Source organism: Trachypithecus francoisi, unplaced genomic scaffold (assembly GCF_009764315.1).
Source record: "Trachypithecus francoisi isolate TF-2019V2 unplaced genomic scaffold, Tfra_2.0 Lachesis_group8, whole genome shotgun sequence".
In the NCBI taxonomy this organism is placed as follows: Eukaryota; Metazoa; Chordata; class Mammalia; order Primates; family Cercopithecidae; genus Trachypithecus; species Trachypithecus francoisi.
In genome coordinates this window covers 78,854,621-78,873,298 of record NW_022681473.1, presented here as the reverse complement: position 1 = coordinate 78,873,298, position 18,678 = coordinate 78,854,621, and positions in this window count along the sequence as shown.

Genomic DNA, 18,678 nt, shown 5'->3' with positions numbered 1-18,678 from the left:
CTGATTGGTGCACATACGATCCTCTGGCTAGATACAGAAGTTCTCCAAGTCCCCATCCAGTTCAGGAGGGCAGCTGGCTTCACCAGGTGGATCCTGCACCAGGGCTGCAGGCGGAGCTGCCCGCCAGTCCTGAGCCCCCACTGCAATCCTCAACCCTTGGGCTATGATGGGACCTGGCTCCATGGAGCAGGGGGCGGAGCCAGTTGGGGAGGCTCAGGTTGTGCGGAGCCCATCGCAGCGGGGGAGCTCAGACATGGCGTGCTGCAGGTCCTTAGCCCTGCCCCGCAAGGAAGCAGCTAAGGCGGGTGGGCTGGCACTGCTGGGGGACCCGGCAGAATCTACGCAGTTGCTGGCCCCGATGCTAAGCCCCTCACTGCCCTGGGCCAGCGGTGCCAGCCAGCCACTCCGTGTGCGGGGCCCACCGAGCAGGCTACTCCACGCCCGCCTGAATTCACACCCGCCCGCGAGCGCAGCCCCGGTTCCCACCAGCGCCTCTCCCTCCACACCTCCCCGCAAGCAGAGGGAGGAGGCTCCTGCCTCAGCCAGCCCAGAGAGGAGCTCCCACGGTGCAGTGGCGGGCTAAAGGGCTCCTCAAGCGCTGCCAGAGTGGAAGCCGAGCCCGAGAAGGCACTGAGAGTGAGGGCTGCTAGCACATTGTCACCTCTCAAGATCATCTGTTCCTTAGATTCTCAATTTTATACTAACTTGAGAACATCATACAACCCATCTTAAGGAGGTTGTTTTTGTATATTTTTAAAGAGTTGTTCTTTAAATATATGATTACTTTTATTATTATTTTATTACCATAGCTAATACTAACTACTTAATATGTTCCAGCTAATGTGGTTTTATTTTATTTAGTCCTTACGATAATGCTATGAGTTAAGTACTTTTAATTACCATTTACCAGATGAGGAAATGAAGGCACAAAGGCATTAAATAAAAGAATGTATTTATCAAACTGCTTCCTGAGAAAGGCAACCTCACATGGCCTTATGATTATTTCTGTCTTGCTTTTTCTCCTTTTGCTGGAGAAAACACTTCCCCAGGATGGATGTTGTTGATATTTTGAGATTACTGCAAAGCTCTGTAACCTCTGATAAGGCCAAAGAGACACAATATATTTTATAAGAAATCATTTGGGCTATCTTATAAAGGCCAATCATTCTGAAGACACTTTTATTGAAAAAGAATTTTACTGGAAGAATTAAGAAGTCAAATATCCAAGTTTTATCATTTAGGAAATACTTTAGGGTCAGCGGATCAAAAAAATAAGTTTCGTAATTGCACCCATTGTCATTGTATTATTTTGAAAAAAGATGAATTCTAGTTAATAGATTTTATACCAATGGCATGCTTTCTGTGTTGTTATTGGTGTCGATTTAAGAGTTCTTAAAGAGAGACATTGTCTCTCTTTAACAAAAAAGTAAGCCAGAATAACAAAGTATAACAATAGAATAGGAGTAAAAAATGTTGTGTAATATAATATCTATAGCTTTGGTTGTCTCTCTTGTTGCTTCCCTTGGCACTGTTGCCCCAGCAACCCAGCATTCCTTAGTGTCTACTCCCCAGCTAACCACTTTACCGTGATTATTTAGCAAGAAAGTTTTGTAAACAATTTAGTGGGAAATATTGAATAAGAGATGTAAGGACTTTTTAATATAAGGCACTTAGGAAATGAAAAATTTCAGCATGCCTCATCCTTACCATGCACAACCACAATGACTTCTGTAAAATCCCATTAAGGATACATCTGGAATAGTCAAGTATACAGCATTCTGGTATTAAGAAAACTCGAAGAAAGCCTCAATGAACCGAATGCTTAAATTTTAACATGTGAAATGTTAATGTTCAGAGTGCTTGTGATAGAAAACTAGAAAAGTATTCTATAGATTTATTGAAATATATGCTATACATATGTATGTGTGCTGCTATCAAATTATACCAGAATCTGAAGAACGAAGCACTAGTATTAAGGAGATTTAAGTTTTCTGTCAACCTTCTCACTGAGGATGGTTAATTTATCTGACTTTGTTATATGTCACTAATTATCACAGCTTATTTCCTATTGTATTGAATGATTCTTCTAAATACTATACTGACAGAATAATCCAAAAAGTTTTTTAACAGTGCTTCTACCGGATAACTTGTAGCTTTCCTTTTCTCCTTAACATGTTAAGCTTATTTGTATTACAAATTCTGTAATGTTTTGTTTAGAAAAATGCCCATCAGTGTTAGACTGGATAAGGAAAATGTGGTACATATAAACCATGGAATACTATGAAGTCATAAAAAAAGATGAGCTCATGTCCTTTGTAGGGACATGGATGACGCTGGAAACCATCATTCTCAGCAAACTAATGCAAGAACAGAAAACCAAACATTTCATGCTCTCAGGCATAAGTGGGAGTTGATCAATGAGAACACGTGGACACGGGGAGGAGAGCAGGGAGGGCCTATCGGGGGTTGGGGGGCTGGAGGAGGGTTAGCACTAGGAGAAATACCTAATGTAGATGATGGATTGATGGGTGCAGCAAACCACCATGCAAGTGTGTGTATACCTATGTAACAAATCTGCATGTTCTGCACATGTACCCCAGAACTTAAAGTATAATTAAAAAAAAGAAAAGGTTAACTTAATTTTCTGTTACTAAAAAATTAAAATCAACCAAATCTTTTAGAGATGTACTAGGGCATCTTTCCTTTTTAAGATCATTACATTGTGTAATTAAGGGTTATCAAACACTTTGGTCATTTGATATATGTCTAAAAATTATAGTACTTCAAATGTGTTTTGGGTTTTGTTCCTCTGACAAGGTCTTATTCTGTCACCCAGGCTGAGTACAGTGGCATGATCATGGCTCACGGCAGCTTCGACCTCTCAGGCTCAAGTGATCCTCCTATCTCAGCCTCTTTCTCAGTCCCTGAGCTGGAACTACAGGTGCACACCACCACTTCTGGCTAATTTTTTATTTTCATTTTTTGTAGAAATAAAGTCTCACTATATTGCCAAGGCAGGTCTCAAACTCCTGGACACAAGTGATCCTCCTACCTTGGCCTCCCAAAGTGTTGGTATTATAGGCATGAGCCATCATGCCTGACAAAATTTGGTACTTAAATTATTAAAAAACAGATAATAAAAATTGTATTGGGATAAGTGATGCATGGATGTTAGTTAAAATTAATGAGGATATAGGCTTCTTGTAGTAAGGGGTTGTTTTATTTTGTTTTGTGCTGCCATACCAGACTACCACAGACTGGATTATTTATAAACAGAAATGTATTGGCTCACAATTCTGTTGGCCGGGAAGTCCAGTATCAAGACGCTGGCAGATTTGATGATTCTAATTCTAAGATAGTGCCTTGAATACTGTGTTGTCCTCCTAGAGGAAAAAATACTTCATTTCACATGGCAGAAGATCCAAGGAAAAGAGGGCAAATGGGGTCCTAATTCATTCTTTTAAAATGGCATTAATTCTAAAAATGAGGGGAAAGCCTTTATGGCCCCATCACCTCCCAAACTCACAAACCTGTTAACACCACCACAAGGGCAAATTTCAACATGTGTTTTGGAGAGGATATTCACACCATAGCAGTGATATTAAATTTTTGGGTGGTGTTCATAGCAGTTGCCATAGTTCTGAGTACATGGAGGTCAAATAAATGCATACTGAATTATATTTATTCAATGTTGCCTTTAAATATGTTCATATGTCCTAATGAAAACAGAAACGCTAAATAATATGGAAGTGTTTCTTTTCAGGATTCAGATGTCATGGTCTTATTTTGTAGACTAGACCAGGGTGACAAATTTATGAGAGATTGGTCAGTACTGCAACCCAAGGGTTAGAATTTTTTACTTAAAGTAGAAGTGTGAAAATCAGAAACTTTGTCATAAACTAACTTTATCTAATAAGCCAAACTTCCTAGTCTTCCTTGTTTCAGTAGCCTGTTTGGCACTTTAACTTAGTAACTAATTCCTTCAGGCTTTGAAAAATATTTGAGTGAGTAAGAAAATGTAGGTCGGGCGTGGTGGCTCATGTCTGTAATCCCAGCACTTTGGGACACCAAGGAGGGAGGATCACGAAGCCAAGAGATCTAGACCAGCCTGTCCAACATGGTGAAACCCTGCCTGTCTCTACTAAAAATACAAAAATTCACTGAGTGTGGGGGCATGCAACTGTAGTCCCAGTTATTGCGGGCGGGCTGAGGCAGGAGAATTGTTTGAACCCAGGAGGCGGAGGTTGCAGGAAGCCGAGATTGTGTCACTGCACTCCAGCCTGGCAACAGAGGGAGACTCTGTCTCAAAAAAGAGAGAGAGAGAGAAGGAAAGAATGAAAATGTGGTATGGCTCTGTGGGGGTGGCCAGTGAGCAAGCATCCAATACAAAAGGGAGGACAAACAACTGAAAAGGAAAATTTGTCTCTGTCTCTTGAGAAGGTGGGATGAAGCCCTTTTCCTTCCGTCCCATGTACAATCACTTGGCCATTCCTTACTTCAACACCTCCACTTTGTCACATGGGTTACTTAAAACATATGACTTCAATAGGATGTGAGATACTGTGAGAAGACAGAAATAACTAGTCATAAGACTAATTTTCCAGGATGTCTTGCCCTGTTGCCCGATGGAGTTATCTTAAGAGTATTCCGTTAAAGGTAAAGAAAGAGTCATTAATCTAATGTATTCCTCTTCCTTCCTTCCTTCCAACAGGGCTTAGAATATGAGAAATAATCATAGATTGCATACACTGAATGACTCTCATGTGTTAGTATTTTCATATATGGAATCTCATTTTATTTCCACATTGTCTTACAATGCAGATATAATTGTCTTTTATAGGAACCAGGGAAACTAAGGTATAGAGAAAATAAGTAATATTACAAAGTCACAGTAAACTTGAGACAAAATTTTATTTTAGATGTTTCTGATTCCAAAGACTCTTTGTATTACACCATGCTATCTATAGTCAGTGTTCCAAATGCAGATGCTACAGAAGTGTAAATTGTCTATATGAAACCCTGACCCTCAATTTTACTCATGGAGGCAACTACTATTGGCAGTTTCACATTACATTTTCTAATTTTTCTCTATATTTTTTCCCCTTAAGTTTTACTTTAGGTTCAAGGGGTACATGTGCAGGTTTGTTACACAGGTAAATTGTGTGTTGTGAGTGTTTGGTGTACAGATTATTCTGCTACCCATGTAATGTGCATAGTACCCAGTGGATAGATTTTTATTATCTCCCTCCTCCTACCTTCCATCCTCAAGTAGTCCCCATGGTCTATTGTTCCCTTCTTTGTGTCCATTTGCTTTCAATATTTAGCTTACACTTACAAGTGGGAACATGTGGTATTTTTCTATTCTTGAGTTAATTTGCTGAGGAAAATGTGTGTTGCCAAAAAGGGCATGATTTTGTTCTTTTTATGGCTGTGTAGTATTTCACTGTGTATATGTACCACTTTTTTTTAATCTAGTCCACAGTTGATGAGCATCTAAGTTGATTCTATGTGTTTACTATGGTGAATAGTGCTGTGCTGAACATATGCATGAATGTATCTTTATGGTAAAACAATTTACATTCCTTTGGTTGTATACCCAGTAATAGGATGGCTGGGTTGAATGGTAGTACTGTTTTAAGTACTTTGAGAAATCACCAAACTGTTTTTCACAGCAGCTAAACAAATTTATATCCCTACAAACAATGTAAAGTGTTATTTTTTCTCTGCAACCTTGCCAGCATAACTTTTCACAATCCATTTCTTTTCCTCCTTCCCTCTCTATCTCCGTATCTTATTAAATCATATTTGAACAAAAATTAAGATTGATATTTGCACCTTCCTTTGTGACTTAATTTAAAAAGCAATAATAATATATCATGAACATGTTTTCAATTCCATCTGATACATTTTGTAAGCGTAGATCATTTCCAGGTTATTGTGTAGTTCCTATTATTGCAGGCTCCTTTGTAATTAAAGAGTGTAGAGTATATTGACTCTACACTCTTTATGTCTGCATTAACTTTTCTCATATTTTCACTCTCTCTGAAGTCTTTAGAAATCTGACCTATCTTTCCCTTTCCCTGTGGTCTCTTGTTGCCATCCTTAGCAACTTCCAAACACAAGTTTGCTGTCTATCTCAGCTACTGAGCTTACAATTTATTGTCAGTCACCAGGGCAAATCCAGTCTAGTGATATCTCTTGAATAGAGTTCAGGTTGCTTCCTGGTAGTTAGAGACACAAATGGAGGTTTTCTCTTTGGACTATAAAAAGATGGTTCGTAGTATTTTTTTCCTTATGCCACTATTCCCACATCCTCACATTACAAGATATAAGAGGAAAAATGAAGCCAATATAAAGATGACGTTCTAGATTTCATTCTTACCACAACTAATTTTCAACTTCTCCTGATAACTAACATTATATAAATTTGTGGCTTGAGGCACATGTTAAGAAGAGATAAACAAGTCTTTTTTAGTGGAAAAATTGCCTATTAGTGGTGTAGAGCTCATTTGATTACCTTTCCTTTGAGATATTCACCTGTTTAATAGTCAGTTATGGTTATTTAGGGAGTCCACTATGAAGAAAGGCTGGGCCAAGGTGTAGATAATTCGTTAGCAGAGTGTGAAGGTCCAATATTATATTGCAAGTCTTGATTCATACTTCAAGCTTATTGGCCAAGGTATTAGATTTGTTTTTTCCAATAATACACACAACAGTTGAAAATATATCATTGAAAGTTGAACAAAGTAGAAAATACTGTTTTCCCAATATTTTGGCCATAATATATTGTAACAGAATACAAGTATTTTCTGTTATTTTGATCTTGAGATCTTTGAGCTAAAGAGGTGATATGATACATGTAAACATCCCTGTCAGTACTTTAATAAGCTCTACCTCAATTGAAAAATTATATTATTTGAAGCAAATTAAAAATGAATTTAATCCCAAAATAAGCTTCTTCATTAATTTGGTAGATGATCATAATTATTTTTGCTATGAAGATCCTGATATAAGAGTCTGAAATTAAAGGAGGCTGCAGATACCTTAATGTAGTGATGGTGCACTTGAAGGATCATTAGGCATACTCTCCTCAGTATCTCTGGCAAGGCAAGGCTAGTTCTCTGAGTCTGTATTTGTGTAATCTTTCAATGACTATCTTTGGGATTAAAAAAGATAATTGGTATCTGATGAATAACTGTATTATTTATTTATTAAGATAGAGTCTCACTCTGTCCTCCAGGCTGGAGTGTAGTGGCAATATCAACTCATTGCAACCTGCGTCTCCCAGGTTCAAATGATTGTTCTGCCTCAGCCTCCCAGTACCTGGAAGTACAGGTGTGGACTACAACACCCGACTAAGTTTTGTATTTTTAGTACAGACGGGGTTTTACCATGTTGGCCAGGCTGGTCTTGAATTCCTGACTTCAGGTGATCCGCCTCCCAAAGGGCTGGGATTACAGGCATGAGCCACTGTACCTGGCCTCTAATGGACAACTTTAATATTAAGATCATTATTTTAACATATTTATTTATTTATTTATTTAGGTGTCTCTATCACCTAAACTGGAGTGCAGTGGTGCAATATTGGCTCACTGCAACCTCCACCTCCTGGGTTCAAGCAATTCTCCTGCCTCAGCCTCCCAAGTACCTGGGACTGCAGACATGTGCCACTATGCCTGATTAATTTTCTTTCTTTCTTTTCCTTCCTTCCTTCCTTCCTTCCTTCCTTCCTTCCTTCCCTCCCTCCCTCCCTCCCTCCCTCCCTCCTTCCTTCCTTCCCTCCTTCCTTCCTTCCTTCCCTCCTTCCTTCCTTCCTTCCTTCCTTCCTTCCTTCCTTCCTCCCTCCCTCCCTCCCTCCCTCCCTCCCTCCCTCCTTTCCTTCTCTCTCTCTCTCTCTCCTCTCTCTCTCTTTCTTGTAGTTTTAGTAGAGATGGGATTTCGCTATGTTGACCAGGCTGGTATTGAACTCCTGACCTCATGATCCACCTGCCTTGGCCTCCCAAAGTGCTGGGATTACAGGCGCGAGTCACAGCCGCTGGCCTAAAAATTCTTAACTGATCCACTGTAAGATAAAATATTAAGGAAATGACGAACATACATGGCTGGACAAAAAAAGACCTTGGTATATCTGGGACTAGAATTGTAATCTACTCTGTATCACTTTGAGACTACAGAGGTTCTAAGGACCTCAGCAACTTTTAATCTCAGTTTGATAGCAATGCTCCATTGATTTAACATTATAATAGGTAGGATGAGTCTGGGAAGTATGGAGAATAGAGCAGAAGAAAAGTATTTGGGGTCACGTCGTGTAAGATGGAAATCAGAGACAAAAGAAAGGGATAACAATATCCTCTGATGGTGTAGGAAACATTCTTCATCATTATTCCAATATTCTCCATGTACCCACAATGAATGCACGTGCGTATGCACACACATCCACAAACACATGCACAGTTTGCATATACTTCATTCGTGCCCCATAATAGTGCAGGAGGGTGCATGATACTGTAACTGTCCAAGTACATCACTGTTTGGAAAACCATCACTGTTTGGAAAAAAACATAGCTGGAAATGTGCATGAAAATTACCTGAGAACGTGTCAGAAATACATGTTTTTGGGCCCCACCCCAGATTTTGTGAATCAGAAACTCTGGGGATGAGACATTTTAAACATATTTCCTACAAAGCATTTGCTCCTACATTTTCATTTTTAAATCTAAGACCTAGTTCAAAACCCACTTCCTGCTTGAACCCTCCTGTAGCCTCATGATAAGTGGTCCACTTCTTGATACAGAAAACATTTCATACTGCACTTAAGGACCTTATAATGCACTGTTGTTTATTGCAGTTCTATTTGAGCACATTTTAACTCCCAGGCCAGACTAATAAGGAAAGTAAAAAAAGAGTAAGATACTCTTTATCTATCTATCTGTCTGTCTGTCTATATCTATCTATCTATCCATCCATCCATCCATCCATCCATCCATCAATCCATCTGAGATGGAGTCTCCCTCTGTCGCCCAGGCTAGAGTGCAGTGGCATGATCTTGACTCACCGCAACCTCTGCCTCCTAGGTTTAAGCAATTCTCCTGCCTCGGCCTCCTGAGTAGTTGGGATTACAGGCATGTGCCACCACATCTGGCTAATTTTTATTTATTTATTTATTTATTTATTTATTTATTTATTTTTAATTTTTAGTAGAGACCAGGTTTCACCATATTGGCCAGGCTGGTTTCAAACTCCTGACCTTGTGACGCACCCACCTCGGCCTCCCAAAGTGCTGGAATTACAGACATGAGCCACCGCGCCCGGCCTATTCTTTTATTTTTAATCTTGCGTAAGTCCTACCTTGTAGTGGATCATATTCATATTTAAATAGTTGGTATATGATGAATATGGAGTAAAGGTTCTATAATATCAAAATAGTTGAAATTATGGTTAGTGTGTATAGTGAATATTGTCTCCTTTAGGCTATAAAAACCAGCTTTTACAAGTATAGAAAGAAAATGCATGAAATGAGCACTTTCTAGAATCCAAGACCCATGTGATATGCTGGGGAAAAATATTTCACCAGTCCCTCCCAGGATATCATCTATCACAAAACTCTGTTTTATGTTCTTAAGAACATTTGTCATCTCAAATTCTCATGTGGTTTAATTTGTTCTCTTGTTTATTGTCTTCCCCTTTCGCAAATCCATGAGATAGACTTTGTCCAATATATTAACAGCTGTACCCCAAATGTCAGGGGCAGCCTGGTACATAATATCCACAGAAAAAAATACTTTTCAATGAGTAAATGACTTAAAGACTGAGTAACATTGTGAGGAAGACATTATAACCCCATCATAGACAAAGAAACTGAGACTCTGACAACTTAAGTGACATGCCCAAAAAATGTAGAGCCTAGAGTTTAAGCTCAATTCTTTCCATTTCTAAAAACTGCATTTCTTAACTCTACTGGCCAACTTCACTTGATTTTTCCCCTTTAACATATCTGTCTCCAGTTTTTTCATGGGATCACAGGGATTTGAGATGCAGTTTTTTAGTACTGACTGCCTGCACTTGAAAACTTCTCAAAATTGTACCGAACTGTGCAGTTAATAATTTTCTTGAGTTGAAATGAATACCACAACCTTGCATACCACCAGTTCTCCCAATAATTTTGGTATATGCAGCCCCAGCTTTTGGAAACTTCCTTGAGAATCAAGGAAGCAGAAAGATAGGATTAAGGAAGCAGTTATCCAATGAGTTGCCAGTCCAGTGAGCTGACAGCAGGAACCTTGGCCATGGGCTTATTTTAAAGAGGCTTGTGCAGGTGATAGAGTGACCTTGTTAGTGATGTTTCCTTTTTTATTTCTTCCTGCACATTTTGCTTTCTGTTTATGATATTGAGGGAAGCAGAGGACTTGTGAAGAACTTCATAAAACTTTTTCTTTTTGCCAAGACTCCAAATATCCACTGAATCCCTTCTGTTCTTTTTTTTCATTAGCTTCAAGAAACTGAGTATCAGACTGTTGCAATAAGAAATCCATTTAGTATTCACGAATAAAGTTGTATAAAGATAACTATGACCTGGAATTTAGATGGTGAAATGAGATGGCTGTGGTCAAATGTATTATCGATCCTTCGTTGTGGAGATTCTCACAGGGAATTGGAAATCAAATAGCCTTGGTAAACAGAAGATCCTGGATTTGAGCCCTAATTCTGCCACCATTAGAAAACACTAATCTCACTAAGTCAGTCTTTTTCTTTTTCCTGCCAAATAAGATTCATTGTGATTACGTGGAAGGATATTTGAGAATTAAGTGAGATAATGATTAATACAGCCCTTAGGATCATGCTTGGCATATAGTATATATTTTATAAATGTATGTCACACTTATTTTTAATATACAATAATATGTAATGAATGGTCTCACAGGGATAATGGATCGTTAATTCATCAAAAACCGGATAGGCATGAAGCTGGAATCGATGGTTCCTTTGGTTCTGTGTCTAGGCCGTGTAGACCAGATTATATGGGGGTTTTTAAGATGACTAACTACTAGTGTAATCGAATGAGGACCATCATGGCCATCATTTGGCTTCATTTTACTCCTCTAACAGTGTTCTCATTTTAAGTCTCTGACTGTCAGCACCCACTGATCTTCAGTAATTCCAACAGTCTGTCACTAAATTCTACCGTGGTCCACATTCTTAGTACGGACTTCTACTATTTCTCCCATTACAGGAAAGATGATAACTTAGCTTAAGAATGTTTCCTGTAAGTGAGCATGCTGTGAACCTTCTGTGGTGGAAAATGGATGTGACATATTATTAATGTTGGATTGTTGCTTAAAATGTCTTTTGGTCCTATAAACATGAGATTGGAAGTCCAAACACCTGAGCTTAAATTCCAGTTCTGCACTTACTATTTGGTGTTATCTGAGACTTTCACTACTGCACTATAAATAGAACCAGAAATGCTTAACTCACATGGTAATTATGTGGGTTAAATTAAATTAGATAAGATATATTCAGCACCTGGAATAGTGAGAATTAACAATTGGTAATGCTTTGGCTTACCTCCCTGTCCTTCCGTAAAACATACATGGCTGAACTCATCCTCTCCCTGCCCAGCTTTTGCACTATTGAGATTATGAGGTACTTCCTAATGTTGCTACAGCTGCAGCTCATAAAACAGAGCTCTTTGTGTGTGTGTGTGTGTGTGTGTGTGTGTGTGTGAAGAAAATCATAATAAGAGGGGCCTCCAGAGCCATGTCACATCTCTCAGGCAGTACAGCCTCTTTCATTAAATCATATGAATGATTAAACCAAAGGTGTCTGATTGTTCTCCCTGTTTTATAGGAGAAACTTTTCTACAGGTTCTGGCATCAGGAAAAATCCTTCCACTCTGAAATTTCGGAAGTATTGAAGATGAAAGGGTATGTTTGTTGTGGTTGTTGCTGTTGTTGTTTTACAGAGTTTTGCTCTGTTGCCCAGGCTAGAGTGCAGCAGCATGGTATTCTCGGCTCACTGCAGTCTCCACCTCTGGGGCTCAAGTGCTACTTGTGCCTCAGCCTCCTGGGTAGCTGGGATTACAGGCGCCCACCACCACAACCAGCTTTTTTTATTTTTTATTTTTTATGTTTTTTTTTTTTTATTTTTAGTAGTGATGGGGTTTCAGTACGTTGGTCAGGCTGGTCTTAAACTCATGACCTCAGGTGATCCACCCACCTTGGCCTCTCAAAATGGGATTACAAGTGTGAGCCACCCTGCCCAGCTGAAAGGGTTTGTTCTTGATATGACATTTATCTGTACATAGCCTAGATAGTATGGAATGGTGAAAGAGAGTAACTTTACAGTGGAAAAAGATGACAAACACTAATAACAGGTGATCCAGTGTAACATAAACAATGATAAGAGTATGTTGGTAACACATACCCTCGATATGATATAAATAAGAATGGCACTTTCTTCTGTCGTCTTCCTCCCCAAAACATACAACCCCAATGTAATCTGAGAGAAAACCATCAGACAAATCCCAGTGGAAGGACATTCTACAAAATACCTGACTCGTGCTCCACAAAACTGTCAAGGTGGTCAGAAACAAGAAAAACATGACAATCAGTCATGGTTTTGAGGAGCCTAAGGAGGCACGACAACTAAATCTAGTATGGTAACCTGAATGTGATCTCAGACAAGGAAAAGGATGCTAGGTAAACATTAAGGAAGTCTGAATTAACTATAGTTACTTCTATAACTATATTATTAACTTTAGTTAATAATAATGTAACAATATTCATTTATTCTTTGTGACAAATGAACCATATTAAAGCAAGATGTTAATAGGAAAATGTGGGTATGCAGTATATAGGAGCTTTCTGTGCAATATTTACAATGGTTCTGTAAATCTACAACTATTCTGAAATGAAAAGTTTATTTTAAAATATTATTATTCTTATTTATCCTTCAAAATTCTGGGCACTCTTTTAGGAAGCCTAACCTTTTATGTAATTCCATAATCCCATAACTTCCCACTCTCCCCCATCACCATGCCTCTCCTCTCTAATCCTTATTGTATTGTATGACCATTTTTTCACAGAACTGAATGTTCTTCCAGGACAGGTCTTTAATTTCCATATCCCAGTGCCTCTCACAGCATTTGGGATAGATAGTAGGTAGATAAATGTCCAAGACATAGTAGAATAAATTTTTAAAAATATTGAATAAATCAATGTTAGAACAAATAAATTCATTTTTTAATGAATTAGTAACGGAAGGGGCAGAAATACTAAGCCCAGCAAATGACATCAGCTGCCTTTGTACTGATATGATATTGAAAAGAACAATGGCTGAGGGATCTCGCCACAGTACATTTCACATATTATTGCATCACTGACAGCATAATTACTGACAAGTGGCTTGTTTCTGAGGAGCAAGGCTCTATTCTGGGGATTGGATTTGGTACACATACACCTCTTGGTGTTAAGCACAACTATTTGGTCTATAGACACTGCATGTGCCCTGCATGTGAGCTTCATTCATTAAATCATTCAACAAATGTGTAATGGCAATGACAACAATACCCTTTATTAAATAATTATTATGTGTCATATATTGTGTTAGATACTGTATTGGATTGATTTCATCAATGCAACAAACCTGAAATTTAAATTATAATGCTATTTTTATAGATGAGGACATTGAGGCAGGTAGTTTAAGTAATTTTATTTAAAGAACCTATCATGTGCCAAGTAGTGGATATACAGCTGGAAGAGTAGGAGGCAGGCACTGGAGAAAGAGGTTCTAAGAAGTAAAAACAGAGTGCTAGTGATGGATATATTGACCTAGACTTTTATTTAAATGCTTGGGTTACTTATGACTCTTTCTTTTTAGGAACTGAAAACCAAACATTCTGTAGATTTTCTTCTAAATCTCTTATTTTCCTTCTGGAATAGAAACTCTAAGGTGAGTACTCAACAAATAACAGGAAATGATGGTGCATCTGATATAGTGCTTGTGAGAAAAAGCATATTGTGTTAAAGGGTTCGAGCTTGGAATCAGATACACTTGGACTGAAATCCCGGGTCAGCCATTAGTAGCTCTGTTACCTTGGCCAGTCAGCTTCTGCTTCCTTTTTTTATAAGTGGGAATTATCATTCTTCTCTTGAAAGGTTGTTGGAGAGATTAAGTCATAGGTATCAAGTACTTAGAGCAGAGTAGGTATTTATTTTGTAAATGGTAAGAGGCATTTTCATTACACCTCTGGAGAGGAGTAAAACACAGTAGCTGGTGGAAGGAGGAGGTGCGCTAAAGGCCAGCTTTCAATTTGTGTACATTATACTATGCCTTGTTTGAATTTTAATTTTGTTGAATGAGTCTGTCTCAAGAATGACATTCTCAATAAAGTTTATTTTGTAGGGCATAAACTAGTATTAACAGAAGAGTCTACTTTTATTCATTGAGCATTGCTACAGACTAGAGTCATGATAATACTCAGAAGTCCATTAGTTAAACCTTGATGGTCTGAGGGTCATACCAGAACAAGGATACACTGATGAATTTCTTATTTTTAATGGAGTCAAATGCTTGCTTAGTTTATATATAGTCTATTCTATAGTGACAGAATGTTGAAGTTTGAAAAGACTTGAGAGCTCATCAAATTTATTCTTATATCTACCTCTGTGTAGTCATAAATGAGAGAATATAAAGAAAGCTTCTTGGTGTTAATGATAGTGCTAGCCTTGCTACTTGTATTTGGTAGTTAAATTATGTAGCTTTTCTTTCTATAAACAATTTAAAGTACTCTCATCATGTGCTTCCATCAAAAATTTTATCTGTAGATGGCTATTATCCAGTTTGCTATGAAAAACTGAGTGGAAACAGTATTGACTTTAGGAAAGTATCTTCCTGACTGTTTTATCCCATCCCACTAGAGGTAGACCTTAGTATGCAAATACCAAATTTCAGGAGCCAATGTAGGCTTTATTGACTTGGCCTCACAAAACAAGCATGCCCACTAAAGTACACCCAGATGTGTAGTAACAGCCACATCAAAATGGCTTACTGTTATACTTGCTAATTGACAATAAGAAAAACGCTTGACTTCTCTAAATGCTAGTTTCATCCTTTCTCAAAAAGGAGATAACAATTACTTTTCAGGGATAGTTAAATAACTACAGACAGTGTATATAAAGGATTATGCATTGGTTAGCAAATACCACCACCATAAAATATTAAAAATGCAATATTAATTTCTTTCTATAAGACTATTATTAAAGACAATAAGAATAGTGTTATTCAAAGTCCTTATGTAAAGAAATATCAGCATAAAAATTACATTTGAAACAAATTTTATGAAAATAATGGAAAAACCATTATTTCCATGCACATAATATGTACATATATGTATAATGTATATATAATAAATATGAAATATAAAATATGTACTATATATGTTATATGTTATAGATAAGCACAAATATGTTTTATGGTATATGTAAATATATATAATACACAACATATAATGGTTCTATATATTTTATAACATATTATTTATATATAGATATAATTTACATGTATTTAGTTAGTTTCACCTTAACACTAGAAAGCTCAGCACTAAAATAAATTTTTGAATATAGTGGTTTTTTCCCCCTAGATGGCTGATATCTTCTGTTTCCTTCCAACTGGATTTTTATTGTTTCAAAATCTGCAATCTACTCTACTAAAATCTACATTTGATCACTTTTAGAAACAGGGAGGACCTCAATTGGCAAATGTATCATGCCTTCTAGATCAGGAGAGAAAACAAAAGCAATGAGGTTAAATGACACGCCCCCTATCTCACATTGTTGGCTAATGGTAGAGTCAAGGTGAGAACAGCCAGGTGCTGCCTGGTATTCTTCCAAGCTGGTTTGTGTAATCACACTGAAAGGTATAATGAGATATCATGAAGCTATTTTCTATCAAATAACTCTTATCCCTTTGGGAAGCTTTTCTAATGAAAAGTTCAATGTACATCCTCCAAAGTACTTGGCACACTTCCTGGGAAATGGTATTTAGTGCTACCTGGGCTTTTAAAATACACACAGAAGAAAGCGTTTGTGTCTGTGTAGCTTTGGATTAAAAAATTAACTGGTCATTGCCTGATGAAGTATGAGGCCCTGAGATATCCACGAGTCCGTGAGGGCAGACTCATATCCAGAATTTTTTTGTGTGTGAGTAGCTATGTCTATTACCTAAGGAATATGTCTTTCAAAACACAGCCAACAGACACCCATTGATTTCTTTTCAGTCATGAGCACTGAGTGACAGGAAGAAGCAGAATAAAACAGCCAGCCAACAAATACCCTGCGAGTGCCACCAAAGTGATACCATTTGTTACTTCACAGTGAAGGGAAGCATAAGTAATGAAGTGTCTGCCTATACATTTTAAATTGTGTGATCTGGTGTCACTGACTTTTGTATGAGAATTCATAGTTTATAAAATTATATAAGGTAGCAATCCTATGAAGTAGGTTTATGAAATTTTATGAGTGGGTGCTCATTTCACCAATAAAGGATTTGAAGTTCAACCAGGCTAAGTGACCAGTCCAAGTTCAAATAAATATTAAGTTATGTGATATGTAAACTCACATCCTTTAGACACCTGTGCTCTTTCAGCGAAACCATGTTATACTGTGTTTCATATGATTCCATTGATTTATGTAAGCAGCAAACTATGGTTCTAAATAGGGTTCTGGCCACCCTATGAATCAGCCCTAGAGAAAAATGGATGAGTGCAGCTCACTTGAATATGTGCAGTGGGCATTATGCCCACAAGAAGTAGGTAGGGCCAGAACCAAGCATTCAAGAGTAATTGAAGCAAAGCTTTTAAAATTTTTTTTAAAAATTATTTTTAAGACGTTTTGTGGGTACAGAGTAGGTATATATATTTATGGGGTACATGAGATGTTTTGATACAGGCATGCAATATAAAATAAGCACATCATAGAAAATGGGATATCCATCCCCTCAAACATTTATCCTTTGAGTTACAAACAATCCAACTGCATTTTAAGTTATTTTAAAATATACAGTTAAGTTATTCTTGACTATAGTCACCCTGTTGTGCTATCAAATAGTAGGTCTTATTCGTTCTTTCTATTTTGTTTTTGTACCCATTAATCATCTGTGCCTCCTCCTCCCAGCCCCCCACCTCCCTTCCCAGCCTCTGGTAACCATTTTTCTACTCTCTATGTACATTAGTTCAATTGAAAGAGACAAAAAAAGCCCTATTTTTAGGGAAAAATGAATTGAAGTAACAGCATTGAAACCAAGTTCAGGTTAGCTCAGCAAATTGTGTTTGTGCTTTTACGATGAGCCAGCACTGTTGACCAGTAACACAAATTCTGTTTTCTGTATCATGTGCTGTGATGCTAACAGTCTTGGTATATCTCCCTGATCTCTACAATTTTATTTCCTTAAGTAGGCTATATTTCTATTAAGAAATAAAGGTTGAGACACTAGCAACAATTGGGAAAAGAAAAGGGAAGATAGTTGTAGTGTTGTATGTGTGATTATGTGTTTGTGTGTGTATTTGACACATGCAAAAATATATATATATGTGTGTGTGTGTATATATATATGTATGTTTGTGTGTATGTGTGTGTACGTGTGTCCACTTGATAATGGATATATTTGTGACTATGTAGCAAATATCTCCAGAATACTGACTTACTGATGTTGGGCACAGTGTCTTATCTGAACTAGAATAAAAAATATAAGCCTTAAAGATTCCAGTCTTTCCATACTTTTCAAATGTAATGTACTTTATAAGAACTGGGAAGTTACATGAATAAGTGTTACCTAATCTCTAACCACTAGGAATTCACTTCTAGTCATTGAGCAAGGCACATGCTCAAATAATTTTAATAACCATCTGGTAGGATGTGATAAGTGCTATAATAAGGTTAAAATTGTTAAGGGATCACAGAAGGAAGAGCATTGGATTTGGACTTGGGTTGTAAAAACCATTTCTCAGTAGAAATGACATTTCCCTGAACCCCGAATAATGAGCAGGGTGTTGATATGACAAGATAAGTAGCTTTGACAGTTTACAGCTATTTTTGCATCCAGAAGCAAAATAATTCTTCCCTGATAGTAGTATGGAGCAAGTCTGCCCTCATAGAGTAAAGATTTCAGAGTGCTTCAAAATACACAGAATTGTCAGGTGTGAGAGTGAGACTTGGGGCCTGAATTTGTATTATTCACTTCACTAACAGGATTCTGACCAATATATGATGCTCCTAATGTGCAATGCAGAGATCCGTAAACCAACTTGATTCAAGCCATACATGGAGAATGGAGTAGTACCCTCCCTCTTCTGGTGCTTTTAAAACTATAAGATGAAAAAGAAGTTATTCGTTTCTTTCTAATATTCCCCTAAAGACCAAGAGTATTTGTGGACATTTTTTCTCTGTGGACCAAGTCAGGAACATGAGCAAGGAAAGCCTAAGTATTTCCTCTAAAATAGTAATTGATAAATACAAAAAAACCCACATATGCCTAGCTTCCAATATTTGTCATCCATCGTATTAGACTTACAGAACTCTTACATGTAGCAAACAACATGCTATCTTAAAGTCTGATCTTAACTGTATTACAAAGGGAGTACCTATCGATTTTGTCCACAGGGACTTAGATTCAGTGAAATAT